At 43.3% G+C, this 27,464-nt stretch overlaps 1 protein-coding gene across 4 annotated transcripts in view; it reads left to right on the forward strand.

Annotated features, from left to right (window-relative positions):
- Positions 1 to 27,464, forward strand: part of rerea (arginine-glutamic acid dipeptide (RE) repeats a) — a 148,262-nt gene that overhangs the window by 40,306 nt on the left and 80,492 nt on the right. The window contains exon 1 of one of the 4 annotated variants that reach the window (XM_019863013.1): positions 13,179 to 13,628. The exons of 2 other annotated variants lie outside the window; for them this stretch is intronic. The gene's annotated coding sequence lies outside the window, so the exon portion shown is untranslated. Of the gene's footprint in view, positions 1 to 13,178; positions 13,629 to 27,464 lie in introns of those variants that run through there. One more of the 4 variants, XM_019863017.1, reaches the window with a different exon arrangement.

Here is a 27,464-nt window from a genome sequence, read left to right on the forward strand (position 1 = left end):
TCTCAGCCATGTTGCTTCCTGTCATCATCATCATCACCCCATATTCTCCCAACCACTGCTGTTGCTGTCTTCGCTACCGCTTGAAATGTACATGCTCAAGCTTTGTGTCTGAATGGATTAACGCTGATCTCACAGCATGACACACACTGTGCCGGCCCCTCTCACTCACAGCAGGTGTCTTTGTCATAGCCGTTCCATGTTGCAGGTTTCCGTCCAGTGTTATTTGGTCTAAGCCCCGGACATTAAAACAAAATAAATCAATATCGCTACTCGACGAGAGCAGTGACTCTTAACCCATGCTGGCCATTTTCAAAGCAGAGTTCCCCATACTGCCAAACATTTTAGAGCATTTTGACTGATCTTTCAAGTCGAGAATTGTTTTCGAGCTTGATCTTTTCAGCAGTACAGCATGGGTTGGTTTCACCAAATACGCTAGTATCTGAATACAAAGTACAGTGAAACTCCTCTACAACGAGACCTACATGTGCGAAAATACGCCCTGGTGTGAAAAAATCTTCATGCATTAAAGCCATTCTGTTTTCTGCTTCCCCCTACAACGAAAAGTCCCCTTGTTGCGTAATACAAAATCCGTTTCTCCACCCTTGCCTCGCAATGAGGTTCACTACAACGAAAACAAGCCTTCCGCAAAAGTCGAATCCAACCCTCAGCCCGCCACAGCCACCGCTACTGCTTAGCTCGGAAACGGCAACAGCAACCACCACACTGGCTTACACATACAGTAGTACAGGAAGTATTTGTTAATGTTAGCACGTGGTTAGAAATGTAACTCGTAGTTTCACACACAGCACAAACGTTGCATTGCTTGATATAAAACGGCTACAAAACAGACCTTTGCACACCAAGGCTCTTCACAAGGAGTTAAGAAAAGAAAAGCTTTCACACTTGAAGACAGGATAAAAGTCATAAAGATGAAAGATGGAGGAAGCAAAGTAAAAGACATTCTGCAAGTAATTGATGTCAGTGAAAGTGAATGCTGATCGTAAATGTCGCCATTTCTTTCCCTTTTTTTTCTTTCTACGCTGGCTATATGAAGTGTCAAATAAGTGTATGCTCATACTTATGCGCTATTGGAATAAAAATTAAAAGTACACATATACGTTTTTTGTGTGTGTTTGTGTTTACGTCCGAGATCAAATTTGCTATCGTGAAAAGTCCCCTGTTGTGAAAAATTTCTGGCTGCAAACATGATTTCGTTGTAGAGGAGTTCTACTGTATTATTTTTCTTGGATTTCAAAATTTAATATTTATTCAGCGATGAACAGTCTAACAATTTTTTTTTTTTGATGTCAAATACAAAAATGACGTAAATATTTTGTGAAATTCAAGCCTTAGCACATCCGCGCCATCCCTCTGCCTATGTGTTCATGAGGACGGCGCGGCAGAGGCCTCTCCTTCCCGTTCCACGGCATCCGTCTTTCCCCTCAATCCGTCCTCTGTATTCTGTGTGCTGATTTAAGGAGCTCACGCTGCGCCAAGCTTTTTCTGTCGATTCCCCGCTGCTCTTATTACATTGACTGTGAGCATGTGGCTTGTTAGGTTACTGCGTGGCTCAACACTGTTACTCTATCTCCTCCGTGTATCTCTCTCCAACTCTCTATCGCTCTCTCTTGCACACACGCGTGCACATGCACAGTAACGCACGCAGTAACTGTTAGGTTCTTCATGCATTATGCAAAATATGTTCATCCGCACAAGCAATTTGCAGTTTCCGCTTCACCACTTCAGAACAACATAATGTTAAAACATACCTGCGGGGTATCTATAGTGTGTGTGTGTGTGTGTGTGTGTGTGTGTGTGTGTGTGTGTGTGTGTGTGTGTGTGTGCGCAAATGCGTCTAGACTCTGTGTGGGTGTCTGTGTGTGTGTGTGTGTGTGTGTGTGTGTGTGTGTGTGTGTGTGTGTGTGTGTGTGTGCGTGCGCGCAAATGCGTCGATGCTCCATTTATTTAGTCCAAGCTGTCAGCCTAGAAAGCAGGATTATCACAAATATACACATTGTTCTCCAAATTTTAAAACACATTTTGTGACTACGGAAGGACGATAAATCATGTTTCTTATTTTTCTATTTGGACAATGACAGAGTTGTTGTTGTTTTTAATCACCACGCAGGATTAGAAAAGGGAACAAGCTATCTCGACGTGATTTAAATGTAGACTTTCAGTCTTAATTTAAAATAAAGAATTTACCAATTTGGAATTACTGTGTAACTATTTTATCCCGAGTACTTCCAGGGGCTCAAAGGTATTTGTAACTCAAAATAATTTACTTGGGTAGTTATGGTACATGTTCTTGTTTCTTGTTTCATCAAGACAAATAAAGCAAATAAGTCAGGAATTTATATTCAATATAAAAACATTTTTACCAATCCTGAGCGATATAGATTTGAGAACCCTATTTCCCTCCATAACATCTCGGGCTGCAAGTGACGAGTATTTTACTAATCGATTCATCTGTCGGCAAGTTTGTCAATTAATTGATGAATGGGATAATAATTTCTATCCCTTTATGCATTATTTCAAATTAACAGTGTCAAAATTGCACAAACAAATTAATAGTGATTCACTGACTGATTTTGTCCGCGACATGTCAGAAATTAGGCAAGTATTAGGTAGTATTCTTCACATTCATTTAACCGACTGAAGCAGGCGGTATGGACCATTCAGAGAATTAGGAAACTGCAATATTTTGAATGCTTGAATGGCAACACTTGGAGTCACATGTTATTTTGTCTGTGTGTGGTTTTATCTCAGTTAACGCACACGGACAAGTGCTGTCAGAAGACAGGAAGTGTTTAAGGAGACGCATGAAAAGCGCACCAAGACGGAACTCAACTTCAGTTTCTCCCCCCCCCAGTCTTTCTGACAGGCAAAATTGTTGATCTTTGCAGTGCAAGCAATTGGTTTATTTTGATTCAACACGAAGATTCAGTCTGCTTTCATGGAGGTCTACGGAAAAAATGAGTCGCTGCGATGTTACATGTTCTGGAAAGTGCTTTGTTACATCTGCAGCTGTTGCGAAAGTGCGATATCAAGAAAGATGTATTGTTGAGAAGCTGAAATTGAGTATTTGCACACCCGCGCTGTTCGCATGATGGAGCCATGCGGTGAAGATCGCAAGCTCAATTGTTGTAATACCTATCACAGTTTAAAATAAATCTACCACAAACTATGATCCTAAAACACTTCAATATTATTTTAAACTTACCTCCCCTTCAAAAATGAATGTCTCACCGATGATTTCATTTTTTTTAAAAAGTGGCGTGTGCAAGTTTGATGCCTTTGTAACAAAAATCGCAATTGTCAGACAAAAACAAAACCTCATCATTAGTTCGCTTGAGCTTGATAATAGAGGGCTCCGTCCTTTTAGCAATTACCCACAATGCACTAGACTAGCCATACACGATTCGTGTATGGCTTGTTTCTAACAGCCCTCCAATATGGCCGCCGGTAGTGCATTGTGGGTAATTGCTAAAAGGACGGAGCCCTCTATAGCCACTCAGTGGCTAAACGTTTCTCCTCCCCGACATACAAAGATCGAGATGCACTACGTTTATATCCTGCCTTGACACCAATTACTACTTGAAGGTGATATAGCGATGTAACATTTTCAGAGTGTGACAGAAAGAGGATAAAAATACCCGAGAGCTGCAACTAGGTGAGTTTTTAGCTAATAGCTGATAATACGTTCCACATGGGGGGGGGGGTAAATAATAGAGAAATGCGAATAGGCGGGGGAGGTTCACTGTACTCTGGCTAATGAGCAAGCTTTGCGGTGTCACACCTTTCACATTCACCTCTGTTTTGTAGCTTGAAAAGAAACACTCCCAAGGGAATAGATTTGGCTTTGCTCGCAGAGCTGCTGCCCAGCTGTTTATTTTTTTTTTTTTTTTTTTGGTTCTCCCACAGCGGAGAGGTTGATTTTTAACACTGCAGGGGTTGAAAGGCCAAAAGCACAGCAAAGTGGCTCCTCTTGACCTCAGCACGAATATCCAAACTGGCCGCTCAGACAATTTTTACCCGATCTCTCCTGTGAAAAATTGTCTAATCTGGTAACAAAGTCTCAATGAGCTGCCTTTGTGCCGTCTCTCTGAATAACACATTTTTTTCCCCTGCGTGCTGACACACTGACTGCACGCTGGACTTCCAGATTACTTCTGTCTGTTGTTTGTCATGACAGATGGTGAGGGGGAGAAAAAAAAAAAAGCACATGAGCTGGTAAAAGGGCCTTGAAGGATTTGAAATCCTGTTCCTCGAACATATAAAGGCTGTGCATATTCCACTTAACACTATCTGTAAATTTTAGAGCTGTATCACTCATGCTATAAGCAGCTGAGTATGACTGGCATGGAGGAATTGATTTTGGAATAAGTACTGCTAGCTTGGGAGCTATTCATTTACACTTTGACTTGCACAATAAAGATATCTCGCCGTATCTCGTAGATAGATGATAATGTTCAGCTCGGAGTTCAACTAAATGTCATACTGGGAGCTATTCCTTAATCTTAACATATTTTAGTAGCCAGTATGTAAGACACATCTTTCATTGCGAACTCCAACCGGAAGAATAAATGTGTTGAACAAACACTTCTCCGGCAGTGCCAGTCAAAGTCAAGCGTTATCCTTGTGAAGGGAGAGTATTTGGATTTCATTATATTGTATGAGTAGTCACAATTTTGTAGCTGGTGGATGTACTGATACACACACGCATGCACGCACGCACGCACGCACACACACACACACACACACACACACACACACACACACACACAGTTTATTTTATTTTTTTCACTTTATTTTATTGAGCGTTGACATGAAGCTGCAGCTGTAGTCTTTGTCCATAGGGTGGCAGTATATGGAGGCTCACCGGAAAGCTGAGCAGATGAGCGTACAACCATACATGAAACACACACAACATGAGCGCCCTTCTTTATCGCTTCCCTGATCTTGCGCTTGGTCTGCTATGCTCACGCCCCAACACAGTTTCAGCCAGCACTAATCCACTCCTGGTTAAGTATCAGGCCCATGTATTGTTTCGTTGTCTTGCACAGTCCACAAAGGATCTCTCTCTCTTTCTCTTTCTCTCTTTCTTTGTCTCTCTCTTTCTCTCTCTCTCTTTTCTGTCTCTCTCTCTCTCTCTCTCTCTCTCTCTCTCTCTCTCTCTCTCTCTCTCTCTCTCCTGAAATACACTGTCCATTCCTGTTGTGTGTGTGCAGGCATGGTGGCCTGAACTGCTCCTTTTTATTCCAATGAATGAGGTCCAGTGTTGCTTGGCGAATCAGACAGATGGACGGTCCACGGTAGAACTTGAAGAATGCCTGTGAGAAATCAGAATGTCGAAATGCGCTCTACTATCTGAAGGGTTTAGCAAGTGTTGAAGCGTAATTCGATGGTGGAGTTTTTACATGTTCAAGTGAGGCCAGATTGGAAAAAATATGTACTTGGTCTGAGACCACATATGAAAATTACCCTGATCAAATGTGAAAAAAAATGGAATTGAGCCGTTCAGACTGTCAAGAAAAAAAAAAAATCGTATTTGCTTGCAGTCTGAATTTAGTCTCAATGACATAGGCTACTATGGAAACTGCTAGGGGCAGCATTGTTCTGTGTAGCAGTGTTGTAGAAAAGGAGTGTCGAATATTCCGAGAGAAATTGTCCCATCCCATCAATGAAATACTGTATTTAATAATGGGTGGGGGGGGGGACAATTAACTGATCGTTAAAAAGTTCAATGCGAAGCACACTGTTTTCATTTGTGTTTTGCTGTCATATTGAGTTGAGTGTAATGTCCGTGTAAGATGATGTTGACCACTGACAAACGTACATTCGAACTGGGGTTTAAAAAAAAAAAAAAAAGTGGAAACAAGAGTCGTCCCTCTTCTGAACTGCAGCCATATGGAATAAGACTTACCTACAGCAGAATCACATTCACCAAATGGCTCTTATGATTGACTTTGCCTCCCCTGAGTAACTTGGCAAAGACATGAGACATATGCAGCCTGCAAAGTCTCTTTAGTTTCCGTAGTGTTTGCAAGGCAGCCAAATGGAAGTGTGAATAGCTTTGTAAACAAGATATCTGTGTGAGCCGAGACCTTGCACTGATTGCCTGGAGGGAAAATACCATTCCTTGGCTTTACTTGCCGTTTCGCTGCTAATGCTCATAAATTAAGGTTCTGTCATGATTAGAAGCTGTCTCTCTGGATGCCTTCCAGTGGACATCTTGATTATCGCTCAGCCTTTTGTCTCCTCCTCGATAAGGCTGCTCACAGATACTTGCATATCCATACTTACTCTACTTCCGTATTTAGTGCTGTAATTTCCTTGAGCTTTAAGAAGATTGGAAATCTTTTTTTTTTAAAATGCTTTCCTTTTTCTCAACTACCCCGAGGCGATCTGTGTTTTAATTTGTGGCGTAAAACCCTGTTTTCTTGTATGATTCTCGACCCACGAAGACTAAAAGGGCCATTTCATTAAAAAAAAAAAAAAACATTGCAGAGAAAGGATTGGAGCTATCGGCGGTTGCTGTCAGAAGTTGAAACAGCAGTCAGTCACACGGGCTTTGTTCTTTCATGGTAGACTATGTGCGGTTGAGATTGTCTTTGCTTTAAAAACTCCATCTGGAAAAGCTCCGTTCAAGTTTCTAATATAAGCAAGCCACTCTGTCGAATGGTAAAATTGCCCTCGCGTATTATATTCCGGCGTCGTCGTTCCACTGCAAAGATTTAGTCGTGTGTTAAAGTCCTCCTCAAGTGCACCTCCTTCCGCCATAAAGCAAACCTACCTCTCACTTTACAAGTCTGTTCCTCTTACTCAAGCACCCCCACACCTACCTCCGCAACTTGTCGGCTCATCCCTGGTGAATGTATTAAATGAAGTTACAAGATAGGAGTACTTAAGAGGCCAGGGCCTCTGAGGTTTCTCCCAAAGCTTGGCTCACTCATCCATGTCTGTTTTCTTCCCCACTTGTTTCAGCTACTGGTTCACTGATTTGTGTTTCTGAGGTCTTGCTTTGCCTCTGAGTGGCTTGTTGTGTGGAGCAATCAGGCTAAAGCAAACACAGTGCATGTGTTTGTGTGTCTGTGTGTGTGTTGATTGTGTCCGCCGCAGCTTCTGTTAAGCATTTACATGTATTTTTAATGAGCACGAGTGTCGACAGACTCCTATAAAGCAAAAAAAAAAGCAAAAAAAAAAAAGAGTCATGTCGCTTGACTTTGAGTTGTATGTGACGTCCAGGTCAATTCTTACTAAGTATTCGTGTAAACCTTTAAAAAAGGGCATATGAGAGGATTTTAAATGGATCCAGTTTACTAAGAAAAACATTGTCAGCCATGAATGCCTTAAGATCCTTTTGGTAAAATGGCCACAAGAGGGTAGCCGATACAGTATAAGTAACGTATCAACCCGATACCGACACCTGATATTGGAACGCGCCCATTCCCAACAAAGAATTCCTTCACAGAACCAATTAGTTTGTAGGAAACCCATCCGTCCATTTTCAACACCACTTACTCTGAAACAGGGTCCCAGCGGGTCCTGGAGCCTATCCCAGGTGTCTTCGGGCGAAAGGCTCACTATAACCTGAACTGGTCGCCAGTCAGTCGCAGGGCATATACAGAGACAAACAACCATTGACACCCACATCCACACCGTCACTGCGTGGCAACCCGCACTCAGTGACCCGCACACATGTCCTGAGAGTGTACCACCACTCTACCAGTGACGAACCAAAGTAACACTAACTCAATTTTAAGAATTGTGGAACAGTCACATCTTAACAAGCATGGTGTAATAATGTCGAGTGTTGAAATTAATTTCCTTCTTTGCAGTGAGTAAGCATTTTTGGTTCCGCTTGGATTGACGGTATTCTAAGAGGAGGTGCTCATGGGAGGAAAAGGGATTGCAATGGATTATTTGAATGCTGAACAGAACTGAATAGACACACTCAGCTTCCCAGATACATGCTTAGGCCTGTAGAATGTGGACTGCTTCGCTTGTAACTTGCACCGGTTGTCTCCTTTCATTATCGGTTAATGGTGCCCAACTTGACAGAGCTATGCGATAAACAGAGGAGCTGTGAAATCCTGGAGGTGGAGTTCTCGTCGGCCCGATAATGGGATCTCATCCGCCAGGGGAGGGGAACTGGCGCCCGTGAGCCGATCCAGCTTTGCTGAACAAAGCCGTCGTGGAGGCATTTGCCACTCCTTGCCTTCTGCCAGGCCAACCTGAAGAGCCACTTAAAGATGAGCCAGCACCACCCAATGTTCTGTAATGTTGGTTTCAGCTCTTTCCAGGACAGCGGTCACCACAGTGGACACCTATTCAAAAGTTAGCTTCTCCTACATGAATTCATTCCCCGGAAAAATCCCCCAAATGCAGGTGTAGGGTGTCATAAATCATGCATAAAAGGGAGATTATGGAAGTGTAGTGTAGCCGCGGCGCGTGTGTGTGTGAGACATTTTATTAGATCGTGGGTCATTGAGTAACATCCTGTCTACACTAGCACTAATTCAACTATGGGAATGGCCCTGAATCCGTCTAATAGAGGAACATAGAGAACAAATGCAGTTTGAGTTTGTTGTTTGGAAGAGACCCAACGTTTGCAAACCAAAACATTTTTCGTGAAATTGTGCTGAACCCATTTAATCCCACCGGTCACATTTGTGAAGGACAACAATGATTTAATTTACAGGGCTCTAAGATTTTTTATTACTGATTATCTAAAAGAGCTACCAATGACACCTGATTTTGACTTTTAAATGTCTGGGAAACATTTGGGATTAAATGGGTTAATGCTTTATTCTTGTTTCTCGTAATATTGTACCTTTGTACATTTTTATCCCCCTCTTATGACTTCATTTTATGAGAATTACATTTAAGGCGGATAATGAAGTTTTTCTCCAAACAATTATGACTTGTCATATTTATGACCGTAGTTGCATTTATGCTAGCGTTTCCCCCCAGCCCTTCACTTTATTTTCCTTTTGGACGAAGAGCTAATTTCCTTTAGAACAGGGGTGTCAAACTGATTGTTAGTCACGGGCCACTTCGGAGTTACGGCTTCCCTCGGAGGGCCAGTGCAAAATCTCAACGTTATTTATTACCCGTGACAATTTGACATTTCAGTACAGATTTCAGCAAGAATCATGATAATTCACACACTGATTTGTTCCCGCGGGCCACATAAAATTATGTGGGGGGGCTGGATCTGGCCCCTGGGCCTTGACTTTGACACCTGTGCTTTAGAAGAATATGTTTTATTTTTACAAACTGGATGTTTTTTTTTTGTTGTTGTTGTTGTTTTTTTTAATGAATCTCCCAAAGGTGCAAATGCAGATTTTGTTCGGAAAGCCATTTTCAGTCACTGATTGTGTGACTGGGGTTCATTCCCCTGACTTGCATGCAGAGGCAGCGTGGGTTGAGTGTAAATGGTTTTCTGTCTTCACATGCGTCCCGTGATTGACTGTTGACTAGTCCAAGGTGTTGTTTGCCTTTTACCCGAAGTCAGCTGGGACGGCCTCCAGCTCCCTGCGACCCTGAAGAGGGATAGCGGTGTAGAGAAGGCATCGATGTTTACAGTAGATGGAAGTAGGGTTGGACGAATAATCAAAATGTAATCATGATTTCGATTTTGGCTTCATTCGATCTTTAAAACATTATAGTTGAATAAAAATAATTAATGTGCAGAACGGAGCGGTGTGTTGACAAGTTCCCGATGCTGTGAAAGTACCCTGAATGCACCATTTTGCTTTCATAACCAGCGCAGTCGTGTATGTGATTCTGCCGTTAGGGCGTTTTAAGTTGTTTCATGACACCTCAGTCGGAGTTTGTGCTGTCAATACAGAGTACACATGCTTGATTTTTTTTTCTCTTTTGTTTTTGTGTCGCCAATGAAAGTAACGCCGCAACACTGCAAAGGCGTGTCATATGATTTCACCACTCAATTCCCACAGTGCATTGCGTGGTGCAATACATTTAATTAATGAAGTCATAAGGGCGTTAATCCTTGTCATATATGTGTGCATCTGTTACCAGGACTTGGATGTGTCATATTTAAACTGTATCGTTTGTCCGTTTTTTTTTCTTTTAACAAAGCATAACTCTTAAGTTGCGTGTGCAATAGTGACACCCATGAAAATTCCTTAATGTCATTGCCAATTTGTCAAAAAATTAATGAGATTCATTTTCTTCAGGTTATCTACCTTAGAAATTAATAACAAGTCCTTTTTATCATAGAGAATCACTTGGGGGAATGTGTCACTCCTTTACCAGAACAATTATAGACAGAGTGTGATTGATCTGCATTTTGAGGCTTTGATTGGATTCACCGATCACACACTTATAATAATCAACCGCTCATCGATCGGGGCATCCCTATGAAAAACAATCATTGGGGTTCCAGGCTAGCCCAGTAAGTACCAAGACTTGTGAAAATAATATATTTTTATATTAATTCTCTCTCTCTCCCTCTCTCTCTCTCTCTCTCTCTGTGTGTGTGTGTGTGTGTGTGTGTGTAATAAGTGGTATTTGTCTTGCACTAAATGAGAGGGCATTTTTTCAAATGTCGGCATGTGCTCTACAGGAGGTGTAAAATTGTTTATGGCTCGGCTCCTCGTTTCAAAAGCACCCAATCTGTGTTGAACAGAACATCACCGGTTTCATTTCAGAGCAGTAACTATGCTTTGTGCATTTGTACAAACACCAATCTTATTCAGTGTAAAATATGTATGCCGAGGCCAAGTATGATGACTGAGCACCAGAGTGGCGAGTAGTTGTTGCCTTGGGAGCTGGAAGAGGTTGTGTATACAGGAGAAAGCACCCCCGCCTCCTTGCCTCTATTGAAAAGGAGACGGCCAACATGGTTTGTAGGACAATGAAAGACCCCCGCCCCACACACCCCCACCCCAAAGCACATATACACACACGCACACGAGAACACCACACCACCCTCAACTCAATTTCTATTGATCCCCCACTGCCCGTCTCTCCTGCTCATGTTTGGCTTCCGTGCAAAAAGAGCCCATCGCGCTGACTATTTGCTTTAGCTAATTGGATTCTGACAGTGATCCAATATCGTGTTTAAGACAATGAAAATGTGTCAAACCACCTGCTCAATGAAATGGAAATACTACTGTTGTTTCATAACTTAGCGCAGCCCATTGTTGTTTCCCTGCTGCTTGAACACCACTCGGGGAGGGCTGGATTGAGCTGTTTTCCTGAAGACAAAGCAAATTGTCATTTTTAGCGCTAAAATCACCGCGAATACATTTGACGGGAGGCGCTCGAGAAGGCACTGTGACAATGGAACCACTGGTGATATTGTAAATGGACTAATCATGTGACTTTCCATTAACAAAATGGGCAGGGTAACTAATTAATTCATTTTCCGAAAATGCAAATGAGCTTTCCAAGCCTGAACAGCATCCATTTGCTTTTCGCCGCTGGTGCATCTTCCTACAACATCAGGGGTGGGTAAGCATTTTTGCTAAAGGGCCACATTTGATTTTTGAAAAGAACTGATGGGCCAGGTCATCCGTGTTTGAAGCTTTTTTTTTAAATAACTGTAGATGGGAAAGATGGAAATATCAGGATATATTTTTTCAAGGATTTCACTTCAAATCGCGCAAAGCGGGCCACTTTGGCTTGCCTCTGCAAACATGCATATTCAGTGCAGACAGTGTCCCCCTCTTAAGCCATCAAGCGACTACCACTGACCACTGTCTTGCCCTTGATAATTATTTTAAATCTGCTTCACGGTTTGGTTTCAACATTTTTTGGGGGGGAAGACCAGCTCTGTGTTCAAAACCGTTCACTCATTCGCCACTCCCTCGTCACTATCAAGGGATTTTTCCAAAGTGGACTACACAATTCAGTGAAATGAAAAATAGCTTTGGAACACTACTTGGCCATGCTATTTTTATGTCATTGCTGTCTCATATTTACATACAACTAACATACTCAATCGTTCGTTGATAAATTATTACAAAGTGGATCCTATCCATCCATTTTTCGCTTATCTTCTCTAGGGTCACGAGTGAGCTGGAGCCTATCCCAGCTGACCCTGGGTGAGCGCAGGGATAAACCCTGACCTGGTTACATGGCAAACACATGGCACAGACTGTATATGCAAACAATTATTCACACTAACCTTCACACCTGTGGACAATTTAGGGTCTCCTATGAAGAAATGTTTAAAAAAAAAATCATTTTTCAAAGCACTTAATTCATTTCACCAACTAATTTGATGCCTAACGGCAGATTTTCACACAGTCAGTACAAATCAGATGGTGTTGAGTGAAGTTACTTGGAATCACTAAATATTTTGCCATTCAGTTTGTGTCTGCGTGAGGTTGCCATTGTCATGTGATGTCTCATTGAAGTCGGTCGGTGAACTCGGGTCTTTGTTTTTTTTTCGACTTTGCAAATCAGACCCCGCAGTTCCAAGGGACCTTCTAGTGGACCTTTTCCGAGTCGAAAGTCAGAAAAGTCTGACTTCTCTCACCTTCCTCGAATGCAGCAAGGTCAACAATACTCCCAATCACACCAAGTCTGTTAGAAAAAGTGACACCGAAATCATTTGAACCAGTGCTGTCCTTTCCTATGTTCAAAAAAAAAGCACCTTTAAATCATTCGTGGACTCTCTGATGTAATCCAACAAAGGTTTAGCAAAGGTGGTACAGGATAAAAGTTGCAAGATTTGGCTGTCTGAAGACGACCCCAATGTGTTTTTTTTTTTTTTTTAAACATAAGTGTTTTCATCACTCGTCGGCCACTGCTCATACTTCCTGGCTATGCGTGCGTGCTAACCTACGACGCATCAGTCACTCTACCATTGATACCGTCTTTCCCATGATAATTATTTTAAATCCGCTCCACTCTCTTTATTTGTGTCTCGTGTCGAGTTTAAGGGTGATTGTGTCTCAGCGAAGACTCGGTCAGCCATGTGGATGAGTCTGTCGAACAGCTGAGGAAGGGGAAGGGGGGGTCGATAAGGAGTACGTGTGTGTGTGTGTGTGTGTGTGTGTGTGTGTGCGTGTGTGTGTGTGTGTGTGTGTGTGTGTGTGTGTGTGTGTGTGTGTGCGCGCGCGCGCGCGCGCGCGCATGGTGAAGTGAGGCACGAGAAGGGGGGAGGGGGGGATTCGTGTGCATATGAGTGTGCGTGTAGCGTGTGTGTTTGTGTGGAAAAAAAAAAAAGGAAACGGAGCCTGTAAACGGCAAACTCGCTGCCTTCTAGTCGCCCTCCAAGCAACCAGCAGCTACGGGCTACTTTTCGTTTCCCCCCCGCCCCCTTCTCGTCGTCGATGAAACAGCGAGTAGGAATACTTAGGACCGGGTTGGGGGGGGAGGAGGTACCGCCGAACGTCGCTCCCGCTCGCCTCGTTGCCGTCGGATCTCGGAGCGAGTTGAAGCCGTCTTTTGTTGAAACAAGTGCCGCTCGCCTCAGCTCCTTCTGCATGTGGCCAGTGGAGCGGGGTGGGGGGTTTATTCGCATAAGAGGAAAAGTCTGCTTTGTGCGTGTGTCTGGATTTGGTGCAGCGAGTTCGTTGGGTCATCCCGGGCGAGGATTTGAAGAACTTGTTTGCACCGGGACTCCCCAAGAATCACCAGACTGGCGGGTGAGTAGTTGAACGCAAAGGAGGAAAGGAGGAGGAGGGGGGGGGGCGGTTGATTTGGGTTGTTTGACGGAGGTGGGCTGCCAGCGCATGTGGAATGCGTGGAACTATCTGAAGACTAAAGCCAGGTGGCATTTAAAATGTGCACTGTCGTTGTTGTTGTGTTTATTCCGTTTGCAGCGAGTGCGTGTGACTTGGTGTGCTGTGACTAAGTCGAAAGTTGGTTAGGTAGTTGTAAAACTTGGCTTCTGTTTTGACCAGAAGATGCTTTTGGAAGTGGGGAGAAAAAAAACCAAAACAAAAAGCTTTGATGGGATCTCTTCCCACTGTTTAAATGGTAGAGCGGGATTCCCCCAAATTTAATCCAGACGGTGTAGCTCTGGGATTGTGATTACAATTTCTGTGATTACAATGTCAGAACAGAATGTAGCCGTCCTTTTGGGGAGTGAAATGACTGTACCTGTGAATGGTGCCCCATATGAAAACTGTTGAAGAACCACCAGATTAACTTGACTTCCCCCTTCAGCACCCCAGAGGCTATGAACTCTGGCCCGAGCACATGCAGCTCTCACTGTGGGGGTGAAAAGAAGAGGGGCTGTGCCTGTTGCTGAAAAGAGCAGAGGGGGTGCTTAGTTGGTGGGATGTGTGGTGCTTAGTTGGTGGGATGTGTGTATTCAGGGAGGCAGATGAGGATTTGAAAGCAGACCAAATTATTTGTCTGAAAGGCCGTTTATCTAATGTTTTCCAGTCTATGAGGATGAGAAGTGTGTGTGTGTGTGTGTGTGTGTGTGTGTGTGTGTGTGTGTGTGTGTGTGCGCGCGCGCGCGTGTGTGTGCGCGTGAGTGAAAGCGCACTCGAGTCAAAAATTGCAAAATTGGTCATAGTGAGTACTCGTGACACCAGTCAGAAGTCATATTCACGCCAAGGCTCGTGGCCACAAAAGCACAAAGAAGAGAAAAAAAAACCTCATGAGCTGGGCAGTGATTGCCTCCAATTGCTGCCATTATAAAAACAATTTCTGCCCTCCTCCTTGAATGTTTCACCCAGTTATTACTCAGATGTTGCATTGCAAATTACGAGGAGCTTAATCTCCCAACATGCCTGTATGGCTGCTGCACTTCCCCCTGCATAACTACCAAATGAAAAGAAGTGACCTCTAGTTTAATGATTCAGATGTGATTAATCCACTGGAGTTAGGAGACGCAGTGTGGACTCGCCTGCAGATAACGACACGTGATTGGAATGTAAAGGATGTTTAAGCTCTCAAAAACGGTCCGGCTAGTAAAGGGCAGTTTGTGTTATAAAAGTCGTAGAGGAATGTCGCTGTGTGGCATTGTATAAACACCAGGTGCAGTTCTGGTTAAACATTTGACTGAGGCTCGCTGACTGTTTCCGATTAAGATCTACGCCACATCAACATTGTTTCATCAGAGTTTCTTTCCATATCGTCATCATGGTGCAACTGCTCTTGATGCAATCGGGGATGATCTCATGTGTTAAGAATTTATGCATCACGGCTGTATAACAAGTGATAATGTTACCATAGATTGCTTTGTTGCCGTTTTATTCATTCCCAATTTAGTAACCCTCCTCGACTTTTACTATAATTCCACTTCGCTGTTGATTTGCTCATACTCGTGTTTTTCAGGTCAATTTCAGTGATGGTGTTTATTTGACTGCGGTCAGAATTAGGTGTTATGTTTATATTTCGGCTTGTGCGGTTCTTAACACTGTATACTTGGGCGACACTCAGCCCCTGAACATGGTGAAAAGCTTTTTACGGTACATTGCCACCTCATCAGTTATGCTTTCACTGCAAAAAATAGAACTTAATACTTTGATGAGTGTTAGTCAAACACTCATTTTCTTTATGTATTTAGCTATTGGCACCCCCGTAGGTGAAAAAAGGAAACGTTTCATCGGGAGTTTGACTCCTTTCTGTTCTGTTCCCTAGTAGTGTGATTGGGTTCAGATATCAACAAGCAGTCCCATTCTCAGATGCAGCCTCTTGTCACCGTTTGAAACAGCTTCTTCCCGTCTACGCTTAAGGGAACGCTGTCCGTTTAGTTTCATTACTTGCGGACAGGCCGAAAGGGGAAGTGGTCAGCCATGTTAAGGTGATGTGCGCGGCATCCTAATCGTTTGTGGTGAGCCTGCAATGGGATGAGAAGTGAGCAGCAAAATCACACAATCATACTGCTGTTTATTAGTTTCTGATGTTATGTTAGTAATGCTGCCTACCAACACTGGCAGCACTTTGAACCTGGCGTGCCCTTTTGATCCCAGTCCAGTTCCTCTTGTCTGCGGTGGCTGTTCATGTAAAGTAAGGGAGGTGAGGTCGCAGCGTGAGTCACCCCCCCCCCGCACAAACAGCAATTGTAGCAGAGAGCTGGTAAACATTCAGCTCACACACTGGCACATGTTGGAGTGTCACCTCTGAGGAATCTGACATCTGTATCAAAGAGGCTGTTTCCGAGCATGGACAGGAGAAAGAGGGAGAGACATGTTTCATAGAAACAAGCTGCACCGGCTGTCCAGCCGCTTAGAGGCAGATGAATGTTTGACAGCACTGGAAAAATATTATTTAATGTGCTCGCACAACGGCCCTGCTGGGATTGCACCGCACTGTGTCTCTGGCCCCTTTTCCTTCCTCTGACAGGACGATGGCAGCTGCTGGCTGGTAGAAGGTGGGAAAAAAAAAAAAAAAACATCTAGAGATTGTCTGTTTTTTTCATCTTGAATGATGCAATAAACAAAGAATTGGAGGAAAGAGTTGTAAATGATGCAATGATGACGTGCCTGTCATTTTCTTTCTCATACCAAAGTCCGCTGGGATCTGCATATTTTTTCCATTTTGTTCATATGTTGAATGACTGCTTTGTGTCAGTTCCATATAAATGAGCCGCATGTGATGCGTGTTGTCTGTGAATGAAAATGCCAGTTTGCCTCACGGAGGAACAAAAAAACCACAAACCATTTGTAAGTCACTGATTAGATAAATGTCTGTTAATTACTACCGTCTGTTTGGGTGTGTTAATGCTGCTTAGTTTGGCGAACGCGCGCGCACACGCACACACATAACCCGTCATCACCCTCCCACTTTTGACCTCAACAATGCAGGATTTGCGAAAGCCGCCTCATCATAAAGAGAGGCAGAAAATCAATGAGAAGCCTTGGCTTCCATGCCATTGTTGCCATCACTTCCATCCCCCGACAAACAGGCAGACATGGTTGTGTGAAGGACTCAGAGGTTTTACACGTGGTTGTTTTGAACTGAACAAAACAGATCCCCCCCTAAGTATTTTGTCGTTTTGGTTGTTTGTTTACGTGGCAGCTGCAAACATTTGTGAATAATAGCATTGGCTAGGACAAGTGTCCAGTCGGGACATGCTTCTGTATGTGATATAATCAAAACAATAACCGCTTAAGCCAGTGCTGATGTCTCATTTTAATATATTGAAGTCATTATGTGAAGGGAGAATCGCTTCACGCTGCCGTATGTTTGGAGCACACCACAGAGAGAAGCAGATTAGAACTCAACATTACCATGTTAGTAATCAGGAAGCAGACCAGCAGCTACTCTGTTAGATGTATTCTTCTCCAGTTCCAACACACCCTGTGTACATTTCAGTCATGTTACTTACAAGTCTTCGTTTACATTTCACACATACACCCGCAACGGCTATTCAAAAGACTTGCGTCATCGGGAGTCAGTTTTTGTGGATGTTCCTAGTGTCTGGCTACAAAGTGACAATGCCGGCGACTGTCCGACTATGCATTTTAAAGTATATTTTTTTCCTTGGCCTGTGTGATCATTTTGACAAGGTTGGTTCTGAGTCTAACCTAAATGATAGAGCCAGCCTGGTAAATCATCCCAGGTTGTGGTTCACCAGTGAGCCAAGTCCATACTTGCCACATATTTGATGTAGCTCACATGAAAGGGCGCGAAGGAAGCAGTACTTTCTGCTGGGTGAATACAGAACTCAAGCATGAAGAGGAAGTGGCGTTGTGCTTTGATTGTTCATAAAAAATTCCATCTAATTTGTTGTATGCACAGTGGAAGGGCCGATATGTTTAATTAACATAAACCCCAGGAGCCACGAATGAGTGAGAAATTGGCATAATTGAAAACAGGTCCTATCTTCTTGCCTCTGCTCTTGTGTGCACATCCTTGAAGCGGCTCAGCTCATCGGAGGGCACTTTCACACATGTTAAGTGTTTGTGTGTGTGTGAGAGAGAGCGAGCGGGAGAGAGAGAGAGAGAGAGAGACATCTGGCTTTGTTAAAGCCGGTGCACGGTCATAAAGTGGAATGGCGATCCCCAAAGGGCTACCTGCTCTGAACGCCGTCGTATGGAGCCTCCTTGTCCCTCCCTATCGACATCCCATCTGAAAACAACTCTGTAGCGTCAACACCCAAGCTTGACTCTTCAATCATGAGTGATAAAGAGACAGTCCATTCATTTTCAGACTTTAAAGCAACGACAGTGAAGACTTTCATGTGTGTTTTTATTGGAGCGCTCCCAATTGTTACTTGTTAATTGTAAGCAAATACTCACCCTTATGGGATGTTCTCCAACAAGCCTGTTTATCCTGTCCACACACCACTTTCCTGTATCCACCTCCAAATTTCTGAGCAATTGTTAGAAAATATGATAATCAAGTAACCGCAGCAAGGTAGTCTCCATGCTGTGGATCCGTATCCTCTCTTAAGCGAGTAAACATTTAATGCGTTTAAATGTATCACCACTTTATTTATGCATAGAATCTGCTGTTAACTCTGAATTATACATTAGTCAATGAATAATGCATCGGTGCCATTCCGTAATGATTACTTGCCAGGCAGCGAATGGTAATATTTGCTGATACATTTTGCCATTGATCTTGCTTGTGTTAAACTGGACTGGTAGCAATTATGTTGCTCCATTTTGTCTTCAGGGAAAAGGGGCTGGTGGGGTTTTTTTTCTTCTTTTTTTTTTGTTTTCTTTTTTTGTCAGGGGGGTAATCAAACACAAGCTAATTGCTGTTTTCTTTAAGTAATGTCTTTTGGAAATGACAAGTAACTTCTTTGGAAGAAAAACAAAAATGGATGTAATCTTTCTCAACACACACACACACACACACACACACACAATTTTTCTCTCTCTCTCTCTCTCTCTCTCTCTCTCTCTCTCTCTCTCTCTCGTATTTTCAGATGTCATTTGTTCCGTTTTTACGAAGATCAGAAAGGCCCACACTTTCTCCTTCTCCTGGCTGCTCTTAAAATGAGTTATTCATCCCAAGAATTCAACAGATCAATGTCCAATTACAGTTTTGTCTTTACTGGCCTGTAGCCTTTCCAGGATGGAGTGTTTGTTTGAAGTGCGCAGTCTAGACCATGTCTGCTGGACTGGTAATTTAACCTCTCCTTCGTAAAGGTTCTTTTGATACCCGTCTTTATTGGCGGCGGTCTTAACAGCTGCGCCGAGCCAGATTATTGGCACATTATCCACATACTGCTGTGAATCTAGCATTGCCTTAGCCCTAGCGCACACGCAGGCACACACTGCCCGTTACTGTGCAGATATATTGCTTGTCCACACAATGAGAAAATATTGACTTGTTGTCACTCACTCATTTGATTAGGCATGAGGGTCATTTTGCTTTTCATTTGTCACCCTGGCAACGTAAATTGGAAAACACTACGGCAGCCTCCTTTCTATTTATCGAGGAAGCGCTGGAGCATTGCAGCCTATCACAACTGGAAGACCTCTCTCAAAGCCGCAATAAATGGCTTTTGTCACTCGCCTGGTGTCATTTGCACTTGTCAGCTTGTGTTTGAAAAAAAATCCGAACATTCAGTCACTGTGTGGGAGTGATGTACTTCGTCGAAGCTACTTCTCTCTTCCACTTCAGCAAAGTGACATGACACATTAAGCTTTATTTTCCTTTGTAAAATATCAAGTGAATAATGCAATTTTAAGGCAGGTATTACGTTGAGTAGGGTGAGCTTGATGCTTATTTCAAATCCCTGTGAAGTCAAAATGTTTTCTAAATTTGGCAGACTACAGAGAAGTGATAGGACGTGATTTAATTTTTTTTAAAAAAATCACCAAGTTCCTAAAATGAGACTTCAAATTTTTGAAGAATCAAGCCAACGTCTACGCTCTCAAATGCTGTGGGAGGGGCTTGGGTAGGGAGTGTCCACTGATTGTGTGAAAACCACAACCTGCTGAACACTAAATGCTTCTTGATCGAGCAATTTTCTCATACCTACACATGCTTTGACATTTGACCTGCTCAAATGTATCGACTGAAAACCTCCGGTGACTGGAAAAAAAAATCCCACTGTCTTGTCACGGGGCTTTCCACGCTAGGAAAGGTGCAAGTCACCAACTAGCTCGCCATTTAACAGGCTTTCAGGGCTCCTTTTGGCATCACCTTTTGTTTGCATCTTTAAATGACGACACCAAGCTGTTCTGTAAATTGTGAAATCTAGGGAAGATTCATTTTTGGCATGTCGGTGTAGATACTTTGCTGTCACCTGGCCCATGAAAGATAATTCAATGTGTATCTCAATACTTGGGGTAAGATATTGACGAATGGTGCATTTTCAAGTGAGACGATTTGATTCAGTGGCATTACGATTCAATTTGGTATGACTATAGCATTTTTCATCTTAATTAATGATGGAAAGGCTCTCCAAAGCCCAAACTATTCAAATTAATTACGTTCAAGGAAGCAACAAATTCTCACCAACATCCAACTGATTTATACCGATTTAAAACTAGTTTGCATCGCTCATTTAAGATGATCCGATACATACCACGATACATGCGATACGATTTTTATTTCTTTATTTTTTACATTTTGGCTTTAAATCTCCAAAACTGAAATGGTGAAAGAACAGTTTACACTGTATCGCCAACGAATGATTTGCAAGTGTCATTTAACTTGATCATCAGTTGGACTGCTGCCAATATTAGACCCACTAATAATGAATGATTATTGCATATAACAGCCTAGTCTGTGGACCCGATCATAATGAGAGCACCTTGCAGGGATCACCAATGGCCTTGTTCCTGCAAAAATAATGAGGTAGACACTCTGAGCTGCCCCGGGCTGCATGTCAGGGGCTGATCTCTCTCTGAACCGGCAAATCATCTGATGTTTTTTTTTTTTTTTTTTTTTTGAATGCTAAAAATCCAGGCTAATCACTTTTCTTGATGTGTGTGTGCATGTAAGAGTGCTTACAGCATCACTCGTGTTCATTCACAGGCTCATCTAATTGGGTTGATTGTCAAGCTGAGTCGAGGCGAGGGTGGGGGTTGGGGAAGAGAGAGCATTTTGGGGGAGGGGGTGAGCAAATTGTCAGGAAGAGATGACTGCACAATCCAGATATGTAAACAAGAACTGAAAAGATTTGAAATCAGCATGCTGATACCGGTGTGTGTTTCCCGTTGGATGAGGAAAGCTTTTCGAAAAGGAAATATCGAAGCTTTGCCCAGACATGTGCCCCCGACTAAGCATTTAAAACACGTCAACCACACGCGGAAAATGGGAGAGCTTGGGTAAATCATTCACTGTGACCGTGCGCCGTAAAACAAAGAGAGGGGAGAGTTAAAGGCAACAGATGCTCACATGGTTTGATTGTGCTTATTGGAGCATGACCTCTCCAGTCTAAACAGTAGACAATGATGCTGTGTCTGGCGAATACTCTGCCACTCATCTGTTCTCCAGAGGCATTTGCTGTTTTTTTTTTTTTTTTTCCTGCTCATGTTTATGCATTTACCTCCAAATCGTACCTCTTTTTTAGTTGTTGTTGTTGTTAGGTTTTTTTGGTCCATTGTGCCTGCGTGCTCTCATCACAGCACACTTTGAATTCTCTGACTGCGGTGGACCCCTGCTATTCGTGGGGGGAGAGAGATCAAGTCAGGCTGCGAGTTCCACAAATTGACGCCACCTCTGCTCCCCCATAATGATGTATTTTGCGATGAGCGAGAGTTATAATTCCCTATTATTTTAAACCACAAATATACCACAAACTATGATCCTTCAAGGCTTTAATAGCATTTCATGCACTTAAAATCTTTAAAGGTTGCTGCACTCTCACGCTTAAAAATGCAAGTACTGTACAGTACAGGGCTGAACAATTGCAATTTTCAAATCACAAAGGCTGTAATTTGGACGGGTGGGGACTGCTTCACTTCAGTTGGCTGCTAGGCTTTATTTTTCATATATAATTGCATGTACAGGTTTATTTCATTCATTTATTTATATAGTGTCTATAGAAGTTCACAGTCCCCGTGTTTACAAATCATTGTTTCTTAAAACCCGACAAATTGAAGCGATAAAGGCGCAGATTCTTTGCATTATTGTTGTAATACGACTTATGGCTTACTGACTTATGTTTAGCCCACACGTGTTTGGTGGAGTTTTGCGCCGTTGTCGTAGTGAACGCTTCAAAGCCTGCAAGTCTTATTGTATAAGATAACAACTGGAATTGAAGTTTGGCTTTGTTTTTGCATCAGCCTAATTTATCAAGTATCAAGTACAACTTTATTGTCAAATCTGCTGTATGTGTAGACAGCACAGATGAAATTTCCTCCCTCTTAAACAGACAACAGACAACAAGAGGAGCCGCTGCGGGTGCCCGCGCCGCCATAGGAGACCAAAACAATTTTGCATAATAAATGTGATACTAATTTATTGCTTGTTTGTGCAAATACATCATACGATTAATACCATACAATGAATCCCGTATTAAATGACAATATTGAGGGGGGACTTTTTTTTAATTAGGTCATTATAAAAAATTCTTCAACCCCAGAAAGAGCAAAGGACAAATGACGCATCTGTTGCCAGTCTCCACAGTGTTTGCTCATTACTTCCACTAGCATGTTAGAAAAGGAAGAGAATTCAAAAAGTCCTACCTCAACAATCACTTTCCTGTCCACGTCTTATAAAATCGCAAGTCGTCAGGTGGGTTTTCTGCTGATAAAGGGGGGGGAAACCCCCCCAAAAACATTGGTGACTTTGCGATTTCCGAACCACGAATGCGCGTGGGTTGACTGTACTCACTGTTACACGAAACAGATTTTCATGTTTTGCCAGCTTCAACTGAGTGAGTGACTCTAATTGCATAAATGAGAAAGCTACTTAAGAGTAACACTGCTATGACAGAGTGAGATGACTACATTTGCTAGACCATTTCCGAAGCAGGCCAGCTTGCCAACATGCCTTTCTGAGGGCTAGCGTCGGAGTCAGTGAGCGTTGGGGCAGTGATCTGTAAGCCATGTTCCACCGAGCACTACACTTGACTTCTTCTTGACATGGTTACAGTTTGAAGTGGTAAAACCCTTGATCTGGTGTGAGATTCCACGGCGGGGTGTGAACTAAGGCCGGATAACAATAAGCGCGTGAGCCACAACGGACCAGCTTGACTAATCTGACAATTAATTTAACAAATGAAAGGAACAAGAGACGCGACGATGCTGCTTGCTGACCTTTATTGCAAACAGGAAAACCAAATGACTTCACGTCGACAGTATTTTGAAAATGGTGTGCTCCGGTTCATTTCTGTCGTTGCTCAGAAGACAAATTCTCTATCTGCAGTCAACAGACTCCACTGTGCTTATCTACGTGGTACTTTTACTGGAGATGGGGTTAGTAACTGATTAATCAACGAATTGATGATTAAAAATTCTGTTAATGATATAGATTTGAATTAAGTAGTTGATGAACTGCATCCTGATGCAATTTGGATGTGTAAATCCAATTTTAACGTGTTTGTAGCCAAACCGTAGCTCAACTTTGGGAATTTGAGCTACATGCGCGGATGGCACAACTCCTTCAGGCAACATTGTTGTACGCAATATGACACCGGCATGGGAACGAGTTCAGCACTTCAGTTGGTTTGAAAAACAAGAACAACTGACAAAATTGAACATGAATTTTTCCCATCGTAAGCGCCTATCTCTGACATCTTCCAGAACATCCCCAACAGAAGGGTACGGAAACTTAGCACAGGTCTGTTAATTTTACTCCAGCTTTTGATGGAAACAAGTCAAAAGATCAAGTTAACACCCACTCATAAGCACTCCGGTTTGCAAACACCAGGTTCTTGGAGGTGTTGTGAGTCATTGTGATGACAAGACTGGACATCTGTGTCCTGAGGATCTATACTACCCGCGGTCCTCCATCAACCCCGCCCCCGCCTCTCAGACTGCCGGCTTTGGCGCTCATGCAGTACACCACTTGCTCTGGTGCACCCTACCACCCACCATAGGGGCTTATCTTGCTAGCATAACAAAGCTAACAAAGAGGATTGGAACCAATAGGATACACAGCATAACTCCTGGTCAAAATGGGGGCCTTTGTTCCGAGATCATTGGAGAAGGACATCATAGCCAGGGAGGAGTTGTAGCAGCAGTCGGGCTTTTCATCCTCAAACACTCAGCGTGTTGTTTCTGAAGGAGATCCCTTTCCTGATAAGGCTTCACAGAAAGGTATTCCTCTGGGACTGGGCTGTTGAGGGATTTCTGCAGTTCTACCATGTGCTGATTAAAGGAACACTTGTAGATAATGCCTTTTAAAAAACATCCCTTTGTTGTGTGCGGCGTGAGGAGAAGACGCGCGATTTGGATTTTGCAATGGTTGTCACCTTGACACTCTGCAAGGATAAATATTTAATGACAACATGGGGATGGAGGTGGGGGGGTTGGAATAGAGCCATTACAAACTGGTGCTGAGAAACGGACGGTCTATTTAGAGCCCATACTCTTCCATAAGGCCACAGCATTAGTAGATGCTCCAGCCCAAGGTTATTAGTGGGGTGTGTGTGCGTGTGCATGCTTGTGTGTGTGTGTGTGTCACTCATCTAACTTGCTGGAGTGATGAAAAGTAAGAGCCGCACTCTGTCTGTTATTTAGCAGTCATTCATGAATCCTCCATGAACTACACGCCCTTAGTGTGTGCGTCTCACTGAGGTTAAAACACAAGGATCCTGTTATGGCACATGTCACTTGAACTATTACTAGAGGTGGAACAGCTCTATGGCTTTGGCCTTTACCTCTTTCGGTTTTGCTCCGCTTCATGCCGTCCGTGTGTTTCTTGGCCTCTTGCCTGGTGTCTCGCGTCTTTCTTTTTACACAAAATGGATTTGAAGTTTGTGCCGCTGCTAATAGGTCTAGGCGGCGGCGTAAAGTTCAGATCTATGGAGATTCGTGATCCAAGCTTGACTTTTTGACATATGCATGAATTGTACCGTGAATGGCTTCCTTTCTCGTCTTTGGCCTGCATCACGAACGAAGCATAATGGGGCTCTGCACTGATCTGTATTCAGGCCTCCTGTTTACTCATTACAGGATTGCTGTTGTGAAAGCGACTACTTTCACCTTTCATGTTCAGCGCTTTCAGGTCACGCTGCAGCTCTTATTCCATTTCAAGAAAGTTCCCAAGCCACCGCGGCTTTCAACTAGCCCAGTGAGTGGTGTGCATTAACATCTTATATGTCAGGGTCGGAAATAGGTGCGTAAACACCGCACAGTTCTTGAAGCACTTCCCATCCCTGTATTACCAGCGGCCCTTTTCACCCAGCACAGATGAGTGCCAAGATCAATAAAGCTCTTAGTATGGAAACCGTTTCGATCAGCACTGGCTTTGCTACGGCACATCACTGATTTGATATACATACGTTTAAATGAAACACAAACCTCATCATGTGAGCCCCCTGTCCTATTGCATGTATTTCCAGCGGCTCGGACTTGAACCATGAACACATCAATTAGGAGCCATTTCCAACTCATCGTAGGTTTGCCCTGCTGCGAAGCAAGTGAGGAGCTGGAAATGGCAAACTGCTGTGTAAAGTGATCCAGCCAGTTTTGCTGACTGAAGCAGCGGTGTGTGCTCGCTCTCCACAGCAGAACTACTGGCATCATAAATAAGCTAAGAGCATTTTTTTTTTCTTTTTTTGGAGAGGGATGAGCTGTGCTGCTTTGATAGTGGCAGGCGAGAAACGGCCGTTCGGACCCCTTGTTTGAGAAAACGAAAGGCAGACTCTTTAATGCCCCCTTGTCCTTCCCATTAATTATCATTTGGTGGTCAGGAAATAAGGGAGTCACATTATGAAGCATAATTATTCATTGCGGCTTTTGCCCTCACTGAACTACCCCTCCCCTCTTGTGCTCGCTGAGGAACCCGGCAGGCCTGTCAATTGAACGCCCCCTCCACCCCCTCAGCGTTTTAAAGAGAGGACAGGAGGGAGCAGGGTGAAGGGCGCCATTTGCCCCCGTGATATATGGGGAGCGACAGCAATGTACGATAGGTGCATCTGAAAGAAAGACAGAAGGTCAAGGCGCATTACACTCCAGCCATTTACTGGCTGAACACGCAGGCTGACCTGCACTGCAAATACAGTTGTGTTGATACGTGCGCGTCCATGTGCGTCAATGGCCTACACATTTGAAGATTGAAACGGGTGTAAACAAAGATGAATGCGCCACTGTAGGTGAATGTGCTCTCTGTGGCTTTTTGTACGCTTGCGCATGCCGCTAGGAAGCTATTTTAACATTGACCGTAGCGCTACAAAACCTGCTCTCGCCCTTGGAGATGGCTGAAGTGCTTGAAGCGCAGTTCCTGTCCGTAAGCACGGCGCGCGGTGTGCGCTGAACATGACACAGGCTTGACATTATAGTTGAAGCGTTGAGGTCAACCCTAGTTCATTTTGGGATCCAAATTGTTCTGATTTTAAAAGGTTAACGTTACATTTCTCCCCAAAAAGGTTTTGGGTTGCATTATACATTGTACAAGGAACGGGTGCATTCAAACTGAGAGGTTTCAGAGTATTTTAGACTTGACGTGAGCATTGAGTGTGATGTAATTGCTCCGGCACTAAGGCGGTCTTGCCTGGACTTAAAATCTTTGTGAAAATGTTCGGGGTTACTTAATGTGTTCGCTGTGCAGGCAGGCGTAAGTTGTAAGTTGTCATTAATTGAAGTGCTTGAAGCGCAGTTCCTTGACATTATAGTTGAAGCGCTGAGGTCAACCCTAGTTCATTTTGGGATCCAAATTGTTCTGATTTTAAAAGGTTAACGTTACATTTCTCCCCAAAAAGGTTTTGGGTTGCATTATACATTGTACAAGGAACGGGTGCATTCAAACTGAGAGGTTTCAGAGTATTTTAGACTTGACGTGAGCATTGAGTGTGATGTAATTGCTCCGGCACTAAGGCGGTCTTGCCTGGACTTAAAATCTTTGTGAAAATGTTCGGGGTTACTTAATGTGTTCGCTGTGCAGGCAGGCGTAAGTTGTAAGTTGTCATTAATGGTCCAGTGAGAGAAAGAGAAGCCAGAAAAAAAAAAAAAGACTTCCGTGGTCAAAGCCTAACATTAACATTCCAGGAATATCTGAGGCTTATTCACAGCCTCTCTGATGCACAACCCCCCACTTTTTGAAGGCGTCAGGATGCAAGTCAGCTGCTTTGTATCCTATTTGGACTGTGCACAGTAGAGGATGTAATGAGTAATCTCAAGCACGCATCTTGTCTGTGTGTGTACGTGTGCGTACGTGTGCTTGGAAGCACAACACATGCGGCATCAGATCAGCCGAGTCTCTTCGCACTCAAAAGGGCTCGAGTTTAATCTGTCGATGAGTGCTGTACGCTGTGCGGTTGCACCAGGAACCTGATTGTTCTTGGCTCCCTCTGGTCATGTTTTATGAAAATAATTGCCTGTTTTAGCTTCTGTGTATTTTCAAGGGAAGACATAAGCATTAGCTTGCGGTGCAGCATGTAAATCATTCATGTCGTACCTCCTTCAAACATTTTAAAAATTGACTGTATGTAGATGTACATCTATATGTAT

The sequence above is a fragment of the Hippocampus comes genome, unplaced genomic scaffold (assembly GCF_001891065.2).
Source record: "Hippocampus comes isolate QL1 unplaced genomic scaffold, H_comes_QL1_v1.1 scaffold1, whole genome shotgun sequence".
Taxonomy (NCBI): Eukaryota; Metazoa; Chordata; class Actinopteri; order Syngnathiformes; family Syngnathidae; genus Hippocampus; species Hippocampus comes.